The sequence below is a fragment of the Ciconia boyciana genome, chromosome 1 (assembly GCF_034638445.1).
Source record: "Ciconia boyciana chromosome 1, ASM3463844v1, whole genome shotgun sequence".
Classification (NCBI taxonomy): domain Eukaryota; kingdom Metazoa; phylum Chordata; class Aves; order Ciconiiformes; family Ciconiidae; genus Ciconia; species Ciconia boyciana.
The window spans coordinates 115,560,725-115,574,198 of NC_132934.1; the positions used below are offsets into that span (position 1 = coordinate 115,560,725).

The 13,474-nt window shown below is 39.7% G+C and overlaps 1 long non-coding RNA gene across 1 annotated transcript; it reads left to right on the plus strand.

Moving 5' to 3' along the window:
* The first annotated feature begins 349 nt into the window (after positions 1-349).
* Positions 350-12,520, plus strand: LOC140647342 (uncharacterized). The gene is made up of 4 exons (XR_012040710.1): positions 350-380; positions 465-524; positions 2,546-2,688; positions 12,174-12,520. It is a non-coding gene; the product is annotated as an uncharacterized lncRNA (long non-coding RNA).
* Positions 12,521-13,474: the final 954 nt, after the last annotated feature.

Below are 13,474 nucleotides of genomic sequence, written 5' to 3' on the forward strand. Positions count from 1 at the left end.
ACAGCTTAATACAGAAGGACTCTAATCTCGGTTGGGGTCTCTAAGTAAAAACCTACGGTCAACGATAGCTGATTATTAATCTTTCCTAGCATGATTTTAAATTACTACGAGAATGTACAGTTTGGACTAACACAGCAAAAATACTTTCTTTTTAATCTTTTGGTTGTTCTTTGCTCTCATATGCTTGAATAATTCAAAACATAAGTGCCTACTCTTATTTCTTACTGCAAATGACATCTGTTGCTCATGAATTCACTGAGTTGCATGCATGATATTTGCTACGCCTGGATACTTTCCTTTGAAACATGCGCTAACTGAAGATGAGCTTTTATTCTGAAACTTGACAAAAGTTTTGATCAGTAACAGAGTTACAACGAAAGGTATGTATTGGGCAAGATTTGAACTCACAGTCTGGGCAAAACCTTCAGACTGAGGTTTTTGACTGGAAACGTTTATCTAAACAGAGCAAGAGGAATATGAAGATACTGTACTGACGCGTCAGAACCAGTTCATCCAAGAACAAGGTAAAACTGCTTTCATTCCACACTTTCCACAGAATTCTTTAAGCATTAGTCCTGTTATCAGGTTTGCCAAGCCAAAGACACAAAAAGAAAACAAAATACGCACTCGCAAAACACAGCTCTTTCCCCCTCCCCAAAAACCACGTGTTTTGATCCAGTAACTTAGAAGTCATGCATTGCTTGTTCAGAACACAGTGAGACTGTAATCATAAGCAGAGCTGCAAAAGGGCCTGCCACCAAGGCAGAAACAAGTTTCTTGCTCTCATATCGTATAATCCAGGGTGGTCTGCTGTTGCCAGCTTAAGGGCTTGGATCTGCAATTCAAAGCCACCCCTGTGGGCAGCAACAGCCAGGTCTTGCTCTGCCATGAAAACCCCAGAGCCCTTCAGCAGCGCCTGCCGCGGCCGCACTGGCCCTCTTGCCCGTGCCGTGAGGGGCTGTGGGACTGCCCATGGGGACGGTGTCAGGAGGGCGGCCGCCGTCTGGCAGGGACATGCTGACGCTGCCGACGCTGTGAGGGGCCCAGGGGTTCAGGGAAAAACACTTCCCACCCACACCTGGAAGGGGCTTTTTCCATCGTCGCAGCATGGGGCTGCAGCAAATGCCTGCAAAAGTACACAGCTTCTAGGGCAGCACAGGAACTTATTTAAAATAAGGTTTTCTGTCAGTTTCTTAAGATTGTTTCCCCCTAGGAACTGACCTATTCCTGAGAAGACCTTGATCTTCTTACATTGAAACAGAAACGAGGATCGGGTTTAGTAAAAAGAGGTTTAGATGATCCCTGTGTGAGAAGAGATGTAAATTTGTGAAGGGAAGTACTTAATCAGGAATCTAAGATGAAAGTCCCTTCTAAAAAGCTACATTTTCCTCATTTAACCATTTTCTTTGTGCATATCAGTGAAGGAGACATATGATGGTAAGAAGTATTTAGTCATGTTTTCAGGAAGTTAATTACAGAGCCCTAGAGCACATAAGCACAGCAATAGCCCAGCCAGAGCTAGTGAGATGACTTGATGTTCATTAACCTAACACTGGAAATGAATTCTGCTTCACCGTATTGCTACCATATCTCTGTACAAGGTATGGGAAATAAATGAATTGTGTATCTTTTTAGTTAATAATTTCAAGGAGATTCTGATAAGCAATGGCACATACTGAAAGTCAATCTCTTAAGAAAAACATGGTATGCACATTATAACAATGTAATATTAGCAGACAGTTCTAAGAACTGCTTTACAACAAACTACACGAGATACATTACCCCTTACACAAACAAATGTGAAAACATGGGAAAAAGATTAATGGACAGAGAGAGAGAGAGGCACTAATGGTTGGTGAGGTCTCCACCTCCAAACTTATTTTGTATCTCCTGATCCCAAGGGCACTAATCCTTTCATTAAACCATACCACAGTAAGGAAAGTGATAACAGATACAAACCCATGCAAGAGCAAATATTAATTGCAACAAAATTTGTGCTGATAAAAGCTCTTCTTCAGCTAACATCATGTCAGAGCAGACAAGACAATTTTCATGAATGAGATATTTTAGGGTAATTTAAATTGAATGGAGCAGGGAACTGAGATCTGCAACACTTTTTGTTCTTTCAGCTTTACACCTGGGTCTGCAGTCACCCCAGAGATAGGACCAAGAGAATAGACAAAAAATAGCGCACTCCCATCAACCAAGATGCTGTCCAGCCAGAATGGTGGAGAGAAAAGTGGCAGCTTCTTAATTGTCAGCACCTGCATAAAGGGTTGAGACATTGTTTCTGTTCATGTACGTTATGTCTTGCTAGATTTGGGGTTGGTAAAATAAAAAAGAATTCATGCATAGAATATTTTGACTTTTTATATCAAACAAAACTGAAAACTGTGTTTCTGTGGACATCTTGTCCACACTGAGGTACCTGCCGGAACACAGTAGAGCTCCTTGTCCATGCAATTTCTATTGGAAGCAAGGGTGTCCCTTAAGGGCGAGAGGCGGTGTAAAACAGCAGGACTAAACACATTTGTTTTTTTCTCAGCCACCAGCCAGGGTGGGAGTCCTAAAGTTCAGATGCAACCACCGGATACCACAGTTTGATTTTAACACCAATGTTCCTTGGGGTGACCCAGATTACAGCTCATATGTCAACAAAGAGCTTCTGAATGGATCCTAACATAAATGGTAAGAAAGTTACATCTCACAGAAATAAGGAGAAGTTACTACTAACTTGTTTCTTATGTGTTTTTGAAGACCATATTTAAAGCCTGTATTAAAAAAAAATCTAATATTTTCATGACAGTTTAAACCAATTTGTAGTCTTCATGCTGGGATTCAGTTAAAACCAGCAAACACATAAAAGACTGAGAATTTTCAAAAATGTATCTGTTTCATAAAAAAAAAAGAGCAAGGAAGGATCAGAATGTACTGATGTAAGAAGATAACTTTTCACAGGAATTCCTATTGTATTTCAAATCCTATTGCTTTTTATACATATGAAGCTTAACACAAACAATAGTAGCAGTTCACATTTATATATGGCATGAGCTAATGGAGTTACTGTCTCCAGGCATTTGCAAGATTGCCTTTCTACTTTCTAAGGGAAAATCAAGTCTTGGTATTTAAAAACTGAGGAGTGTCAAGTAAGCCATGGATCTTTAGAAGATAATACCCAACCACATTGTTATTCCCTGCAGGAGCAGTTATTCCCAGATGACATATCCTGCCTGCCATCCACAGTGCCTTTGTTATAGTACAATATGAATTAGTAAATTTAAAATAATACTGCAGGAGGGTTGTCACTGACCATTGCTCTTTTCCCATGCAAGTATTTTTTTCTTGCCATCTTTAATGAGGCGAATATATACATAAAGAGCTGGCATCTATTTTCTAACTGCATGGCTTCAATATAAATGAACTGAATTAGGAAGTTGAACTCAACCAAAAGATTAACCACATAAATAACATTACCTCCTAATAAGACAGTATGAAACAAGACTGCATTTTCTCTTGACACTTAGTCTTTTCACCAAAAAATAAAAAACAAAAAAACCCCAACAGTATGATTACATGAATGTATGACTTAAATATGCCAAATAGTTATACAAAATGTTGACATTCCCATTTAATATTTTAGTGTGAATGCCATCTTTAATCAAAATGGATTTTCCACTATAGCTGTGCTAAGGATTTTTTAATGAGAATTTACCGAAGTATCACTGTGTAGCATTCCTTAAAAACAAGCACTTCCTTATCAGCTCTGTATGGGAACATTTTTAGTTTGTTACTCATATTTTTGCAATAATTTTCTATGGTATTTTGCCAAGTAGGTCAGTTTCATTACATGGCTCATCACAGACTCTTTTTTTTCTTGATTGTGTGTATTTAACTTACATGGTCAGTGTTTAACGTTTCATTTTTGCTCTAAAATCAAGGGCTATCTGTTGAGTGGCATAATGATTTTGCGATGATTTCAGAAATACACACACACCATATTCCCTGTGGCTTTGCAGATGACAGCATTTAACTTAAGAGCCAACGTTTTTCTCTTCTCTTTGTGAGAGTAAGCTAACAGAAAAGATGGCAGAACTTGTCTCTCTTCCCTCCCAGACTTTCCCAGAAGAAATAGACTTCCCTGTCCTGCATTCATGGGAGGGCTATGCAGGGATGCAGCTCATGGTACCGACTAGAGCATCTGTCTCTTCCACAAACAGGCAATATAAGGACATTTAGCTACAGCTGGCTAACACATACTTTGCAGGGCCATGCTTTTTTTTTCCAAGGAAGAAAAGACAGAAGTGTATCTTACAAAAAAATCTCTGCTTCTTCACAGAACCATTTATCCCAATGCCAGTTAAATAGATCTCGCCAGGCTTCTCTCTTCTCATTCTCGTTTCCTCCAGTCTCCATCTACAAACTCTTTTATATAACTTATAGTTTTCATTACCACACTGCTCTGAATTGGTTCATACTGGCACCAGTTTTCATGAACCACCCGTTACTATCTCATCTAGGCACACTGATTTCTTTTTGGAGTCCCACAGGCCAGAAATGCCTAAGAGTTATTAACTACTATTTCCAGAGAAGATGAAAAGTGTAATTTTGTTTGCAGCCACCTGCCAACTTAGAATTGTCAAAATTGCAACCAGCTTTTGATTTTAAAAGCCCACATTTTAATGATAGCCTATTGCAATCTCTGTTTTCCTTTACAATTATTTAAATGCCAATTTTCCACCATTCATTCTTTACTTGGCACTCTCTCTTCCCACTACCTGGCACAGAGAACACTAGTCTCATCATATAACTTCATTCCATGGGGGCACTCCCAGCTTCATGTTTAATAGATTTATCTTTTCATTTTGTTTGCTTTTAAGTTGTTGCAGGGAAGAAGTATTGTAGAAATGAGACAATATCCTAGAACAATTTTGCAATCCACTCAAGATCTGAATGTTACTGAAATAGTAGCACAAATTCTTCTGGACCAAATTTCAGTGGTATTAACAGCAAATCTGAAAATAAAAGCAGTGCTTCAAGAAACAGCTGAGCCACAACAGAATAATTTCTCTAACATTTAGTTATCCAAGTCTGCAACTTTTATGACAAGAGAAAACAATCTAGCCTCATTCTATCATCTAAATCAGTCTGGTGGTGTAATGAAGTGTCCAGTCTTACTCATTTCAAACTCACAAATTAGATGATAACTAGTGGCTAACTGCTAGTTCTTGGAGGTTTGGTATTTTCATTAATATTCATCCAGGTGACTCAAATGCAACTACTTTTATTTGCTTTCTTCCCTGGTACTTCAAAGTTTTGGAGACAGTGTAACTCCATCTTGTCTCTGTTGGTGAGGAGGAAGAATAACTTTATTTAGAAGATCTCATTTACATGACACTGACATATAGAACCTACTCTTTATTGATGCCATTAAGCATCTGGCATCTTGGATGTATGTGGCTTTTGTAATGCTGGAAAATAATTATTGGTTGCCCCTGTAATTGCAGTCATAAAGTTGTTCCAAATTTCCAGCAGTTGATATGATCTTCCTTTTGTGTAGCTGGTAGGAACATACATGAGAATAAACTCTAACCACACTGAAAAACATACAGAGAGAGCAGCAGAAAAATGTAAGTTTGTTTATTGTGAGATGTCTGTGTTTGTTAAAATCACTGACTGTTATGATCAAACCCTGAATTTATACAAGTACATTTAAAAAAATCTCTTGGTGAACACAAAATATGTCTGAAAAACATATTTGACAAAATTATGTAGTAAGCAATGACCTCGGTATTAAAGGACATACTCTCTAAAATGAGAGAAGAAGTAGAATCAAAGTAACAATTTGAAATTCTGGCCATGGCCGAGATTGTCAATGGCCACTATTAGTTACAGCAGATCTGTTGAACAGTGGCAGCAGTTAAAAAGGTAGTTTGTGTGACCGTCATGCAGTGTCTAAGCCCTACTAGGGAGACGCAACTCATCTTTTGCACCATTGCTATAATTATTTCCTGCTGTCAGGCTTTCAACACAAGCAATTAATTCCAGTATAAGTTTCTGCTGGTCTGACTGTTAGTTGAATCTCATTTATTTCAGACTTGAAGCCTACAGTCTGAGAGCATAGCACAGATTCACACATTTTTATCATGGGATTTGATTCTTTGCAGGGAAATATTTGTTGTCAGATAAGCCACATTGCTTTCCCTGTCTGTTTCAGAAGGCCACTACGTTTTGTTCCTTTGAGTATCTTCCCTGTATTAACATGATTATTCTTCCCAAAATAAGTTATCCTACAGAAGTTGTGTTAAAATCGTAGTATCCATCTCCTGACAAAAGCTTAAGCTGGCCACATGCACTGAAATTGGGTTTATATACCTTTTCAGAGAGGACCCCCATGCTTCATCATTACTACAAAGTCCAAGGGAGTTCAAGAGTGTGATCCCCCAGTAATGCCTTTATAAAAGACTGTGCAGAATTAATATTATTCCTATTATTGCCCTGCAAGTTGCAATTTGAGCATGCCACAATAGGAAAACATAATTCCATGAATTCCTCTTATATATGTACTTGTTCTACATAGCCTCAGATGAATCGATGAAAGAGATGGCAAGTAAGATGGTGCATTGGTTAGAACATAGAAATATTTTTGCATGAGCGTATGCACATCCCTTTGGAATTTCAAAGTCTTTTATCCAGATCTATTCAAAATCTTTTACTAATTCTCAATAAATCTTTCCGCTCTTCTTCATAAAGCTCTAATAATGCAAGATCTGTAACTTTCTTTAAATTATTTTTCCAGTTCTTTTCCTTTCAAAGGCCACCTTAATATGTGAGTTGTACAGCAATATATAAGGCTTTAAGTTTTCACTGGAATTTAATCAGGACTAGTGCGCAGACAGCCTAGTCATTTCCCTTACTGCTGTAGCCTCTGCAAGTACATAAAGACGGACATGTCCACTCCCACAGCATGTAACTGTACAAGGGTCTAATCCATCTCTCTCTTCCCTGTTTGGTTTTTCCCCAATAGTGCTAAAATGCAGCTTGCAAGCCCTTCTTTCAGTCTCCTGGTGCTGAGTCACCAAAGCCCTGAAACCAATAAATACATACTGGGGGGACAGGTGAGGAGAACTTCGCTGTTAGTTTTTTGAGGGTCTCACTGATGATGGGCCATAAGTTTCCTCCTGGCTCTGAACTTTACTGAACAGCCTATGAGAGTCTCAGCTCATAAATCAGCGGCAGCAATATTGCAATACCACTTCTGCTTCCCGGTGTCTGGGTGCAGAGTCCTTCAGACGCTCTCCACCCACTCAGCCTACTGGTAACCAGCATTTGGCCCTCAAAGTAGCAGTGGCTGCTTTTTTGAACAGATATTTCCATGTCTGGCAGGGGACTGAGCCGGGTTCTTTTTTTGTCTTGTTTTTCATTGAGATGCGCGAGGAACAGAGTGTGAACCTGGAGCTGTCATTCAGCCTTAAAATGTGTCTCGAACAGTAAAAACAGTAAAAAACATGGAAGCAGCAGCTTCCCATTCATCATTCGTTACCCAGGCTGAATCCTTGCTGGCTGCCTTGGAGCCCCATGATATACAGAGATTCCTACAGAAATGGAAACCTCTGATGACATAGAAAAGTTTTCTGGCACTTGTGCGTGGGTGTGATAGACACCTGGGCCTTCGCCGGAGTGCTTTAAAAATGCTTTTAATATGACAATGCTGGCAAAGCCCCTTTGAAATGTCACTGTTTCACTAACTCTGGGACCTTTTGAGTGTTACTTGCAATATGTTTAACTCAAAGTACCACAGAACAGAAAACGTTCAGACATCTGGAAGGCTGCAGTTCTCCTGCTCACACTTTCCACTGGGTTAACCTAGCCCAGGGAAATATGCCTTGAGGGTTGATTCGCAAAGAAAATAAATTTAAGGCTTTTCTCACTTCTTTATGACACCTAAAACCTTTCTTGTTTTTCCGCGGTCTGTTTGTGGAGTTTTTACAGGGAAGCAGGTATGTCTGCTTTAGAAAATGTTGACATCAACACTGCCACATAGAAGTATTCTCCAATCAAGGTATCATGCCAGACAAAATCCACACAAAGAAACTAACCCACAGAGATGTCATTAGTCTATGGCACAACTCAGCTACAACCACCATAAACTGTGATACAATTTTTCCAGATCAGTGTTTTCTGCAGACACATCTCACACAAAATCCTGTTTGTTCAAAAGAACAGGTTTCTGCTAAAAGATCATTTTAGCTTGCCCTTTTAATAAGTCAAAGTTGCCTTATAAGATCAAAGATGCAGAAAGGATTGGCAAGGGACAATTTATAACAGTTGCAGACAAAATGAGGTTTATCAGATTCCACTAACCCATCAACAGCATGGTTTGATTGTCTAACCACAGTTTTCCCAAAGCCTTTGGAAGGAATACAAGTTTCCTGGGGTAGACCATCAGAAGTGGTTCCACACAAAACTCAGGGCAAAGGACATGAGGCTCAATCTAAAAATGAATTGCCTGCTACCAAGAGGCTCTATGCATACATGGCTCCTGTTAGCTGTCCTCATATTTCAGCAAATTCTGCAATGAAGTATTGTTGTGAGACTATTTTTCATGTTGAGTAATTAAGCATTCAACAAAGAATTATCTTTGCAATGCAAAATTTCTGAAGAACATTTCTTAGAAGAACAATTCAATGTGGTTGTCATTCAAGTGCCATGTACTTTGACAAGAGATTACTAAAACATCGTGACTTGAGAAACTGACATCTTTGTTAACTCTACTACATTGTATACAGCTCAACATGCTTATGTTACTTAGAACGGAACATAACTCTTGTGGTATAGAAAAAAAGAGACAATATTTTCATTCTTCTTCAATACACAGTCCAGAAGACCTCAAATTAGAAAACTAGAGCTATGAAGCTATTCTACTCGTCCTTAAATAAAATTAAGAAAAAGCATTTACTGCAAATAGCAAACATTTTACATGCAATCAAAGCTATCCTTACAATTCTCTCAAAAATGTAACTATTTTAAATAAAATTGCAGACTTTGCTAAGTAAGTTTTTCAGAGCCAAATCCCCTAGACAGTCTTTTAAGACAACTGTCATTATACCATTAATGAAGTCAGAAAACTAGCCTTATGCTTGGTAATTATTTTATCTTAGGCAAAGCTGTAGCCACAAGATAAGAAAAAATCACATTCCTGGAAAAGAACAAAAGAACCTTACATATATACATTTCCTTTATTTTCTTTCTGGAAGCAGTGATGGCCGATAGTAATTTTTTTCAGAATTTTTGCAGGGATCCCCAGTGTCTAATATGATTATTTTTTTTGCCATGACTTCTAGATTATGTTGCTTTCATACTTTTCCTACCTGTCAAAGAGTGAGTATCTTTAATTTGTAACCTTTTGTGTAGCTTATCACTTGACACTGAACTCACAGGAGTGCCTGTTCCTAATTTCCTCTGCAATATCTCCCCTTTGATTGCAGCTGTGAATGGTTCTAGGAGAAGACAGGGTAAACCTGCCCCATTCTAAATAAAAATTATCTGTTTATATAAGAAACAAAAAACCCTGGATATTCAGATACATATTCTACCCTTATTTCTCTCCTAAGAGAGAAGCACTGCTAGAAGTTCATTTGCTACCCACTCTCTAGGTTTTAGAGAGTCACCATACAAGTTAGGCCCATGCTTCAGACAAGTCCAAAGGAGACCCCAAATTTAAGACTTACTTGGTACATTGACCCTGTCCTGCTTACCTTACTCAGGGTAAGCAGTACCTTGCTTGTAACGGCAACTAGTAGTCATCTGAGCCACTCAATAGGTCTAAATTTGGCCTCTTAGGGAGTATTCATGTGACTAAACTCAGATTTTTTAGACCCTCTTGGCAGTCACTGAAGGTGACTTCAGGCCTTAGGAGTTTCTAAAGCCTGATTCCCCATGTCCTAAGGTAAGCACTTTACCTATCTAGTAGGTAAGAGTGTTCAGTTCAGAGTCGCTGTGTCCCAGGAAAGATCATTTCTTTCAGCTGACACTAAAGACAGTCCAAGGTGTGCCTCTCCAGTGTAGGCATCTGACATTACAGAAGACAAATCCGTCCCCTTCTGCACCCAGAGGTGTAGAACACAGCTTGGCATTCACATATGAAGGGAGAAGCAAATTGCACAGGAAAAAATCTCAGTACACATTATAAGGAGAAAATACTGCCTAGGAAATAATGTGTATGTGGTGGCCAGACCAGACACCTGTACCATTTACAAATTCAGCGCTTTTCCTCCACTGGAGCACGTTCAAGGGGCTGAAGAACAACCTTTCTCCTCTGAGGCCCATTAAATACATGCTGACACACTAATGTTGTGAAGTAATGATGCAACTTCTGCTGCTAACGTGTCTTGCTGAAATGGCTGAATTAGCCACGTCATGGGGGCAGGTGATATGTCATATGTGTGTTGCATAACATCACTATGTCACACAAAGTGGTGTTATGCCAATCCACGAAGTTGGAGATGTGGCAGAACAGACCTTTAGCATTACCCCAGCATGTTAAGGGAAATGTTGAGCTGGAAACGACTCAAAAACCTCACGTAGCTAAGACACTGTTGTTGGACATGAACACTTACACAGACCTGTGCCGGTATCTAATCCAGCCCTGACAAAATATTTAGCAATATTCTCTGGACACGTCTGTCTTGACAGCCTGGTAAATTCAAGCCAGAAATAGGAAAGATGTAGCTGAGCAAGGGAGTATTGCCGAAGTACAAAAATCAGCTTCAGCCAACAAAACAGACCTAGCGATAGCCTGTAGCCAGGGCTGCTAAGAGGAAAAGTATTCCCCTCTGTGGCAATTTCAAGGAGAGTTCCAGGAAAGGTAGAAACTGGTCACAGGAGAAAACAGCGAAGCAGGGAAGGAGCTGGCCCAGCTGGGGAGCTGCGTGCACACAGGGAGCGGAGGTTCGGCATGCAGCGAGGTTAGCGGGGTCGAAGTGTAGGAGGAAGCATTTCAGTGCTAATGCAGGCTCTCCTGCACTTTGCTATCTCCCATATACAGGCATGGCCTCCCTCGCTATTAAGGCACATTATTCTCTGGAGCAAATATACATACTAATTATCACTGAGAAAACATAAAACTGTTTTAATTGCACAAATGGGAGTCAGGCAAAGAAATTCACAGGTGATATGGTTTTCTCATAACACAAGCCCTACACTGCTGAGTCACTCTAACTAATCCCTCTATTTTTAATGTAGGTATCTCTCATAACGTTAGGTAAGGAAATATCCATACTGCGTTGCTGAGGTGTGAGTCGAGGAGAGGACGGTGTGGACAAGTTTACCTTGGATTAACCTGTTCACTTATTAGCCACCGTATGCCATGCTCTGAGCCCATCTGGAAAAGTCCTGGGCAGCTGATGGCCATGCTTGCCATAACCATACTACTACTGGCAATCAAACCAATTAATTTAAAGCTGGATCACATGTGTATTTATGATTACAGTCATACCTCTTCCAACTTAGATTCTGTATTCTGCTAAAAAATAAATAATGTTACAGCTTCCATCTGGTTTTGCATGGAAACATCTGGCAAAGTGCTGTTATTTCACAGAAACTACCCCCCTTACCTTTATCTGTGTCCACTTAATCTACTGCTTTTTTAATTCCATTTGCATTTCTAATAATTCTGATGTCAGTTTGACAGATATGATAGTTCTGTTATTAACCAAAAATGCAACATAACTTGTCCAAAAAGAGTAGATTCCATTATTATCATTTGCAGAGCTGTCAGTTTGGTTTGGTACACTTATCTGCCTTTCATTCTCTGCTGTTGGCTGAAGTCAGACACTGAATACCTAATTAACCAATATGATTGTGGGAGTGCACATTTTCGTGATGTATATAAGGCATGAAATGTTACAAGTCAGTTTCCAACTTCTAATAGTTGGCATGTATTTTGTGCAACTCCGCACTTTTAGAAACACAAAGAAAACCATAGGTTGTAAGAGAGAGGCAGAATGGTACCCAGGGTCATTCGCTGAAGATGGGCAAGACATTTTTACTTGCTACACTCATAATGGGCAAAAGCACTCAAGACACAGTTCTGACCCAAGGAGAGGGCTTCGTCTCTTTCTATTAATTATTTTTATAAGGCCGTGGTCAGTGATCTGGTGCTCTATTATATGCAGGATGAGGAGATGGAGTGCAGGAGGAGGAACTGCTTCAAAGGTTTGCCCCTCCGGAACCCAGCATGTCTTCAGCATTGAGAAGAAATGGATTTGGGGTATAACACTAAACATTCAGAACATGACCCCAGGGACGTACAGGATAAGGTAGCCGTTCACGGCATCGACTTCCACCATCACAGGCATCCGGTCATCTGGGACTCTGTTGGGCTGACAGAGAGAAGGAGCACCTCTGTTACAGCCCTGCTCAGACCCCGCTCAAGGAGAGCCCTGCGCTCTCCACCAACCCTCTGCGGAGTCCAGGGAGGCTGCACATCAGGAGTCCGCTGTCCCTGAGGCAGATGGTGCGAACAGGCTGTCCTGTGCCTGACGTGCCCAGCACAGCCAGGTGTGCAGCAGCCCCATTCGGAGGGTAATCTGATCTCTCACAGGATATCCAGCCAGAGAAGCCAGGCAGGGCTAACTCCCCTTCCAAATGTGTGTAGCCCAAAGGTATTAGCGAATGCTCAAGCTGAAACTAGTTCTTCCTGTGTGTAGTGCAAATCAACAGGGGAAGGTCTGAAATGATCTGTAACACACAATTTACGCTTTCACAGTCTTTTATCTTTCTAGTTCCCTAAGGTAATGGAGTAATTGCAGATAATTATTTCAGAGATTATTATCTAATTCATTCTGTGAATCTACATGACAGATATTATTCATTTAGCCAACAAGCACAGCTATTTTTAATTCCTATCTAGTCTCGGTTCAGTCTTTCAAAATAAAATAGCTCACTACTGATTCCACAATTCTTTCTGCTACTGGCAAGGCACCGAGGAAACTTATGGGGATAAAATGCCTGTGCTTAGTAAAACTTTCAATATGCTTTAGTAAATTTGATCTCCAAATTAACACTAAAGCTTAATGAATATGTTTGCATTGAGGCTTTAGAATTAAGAAAACAAGGATGAAAGTATATTTCATTTGTGAGTCCTGAAGCCAGAAATAATAATACATTTATCTATGTCTTTTCTATTTCTGCTCAGGCATTCAGATCATTTTGGACACTTTCCTCATACTTTCCTCCATACTTTTCCTCATACTTTCCTCCATACACTCTCCTCCATACTTTGGACACTTTCCTCATTTCCTCAAGTCGTTTTACTTTTTCCTCCAAAAAACGTTTATTTTGTAAAAGATTTTCATCTAGAACTAAAACTGCATTAAAAAATTATGTTACAACAGCCATTTTGACTCCAGTTCCCAGCTCATCGAGTGGTTTGCCATGCAGAAAGCTTTTGAACTGATTAATTTACTAAATATAA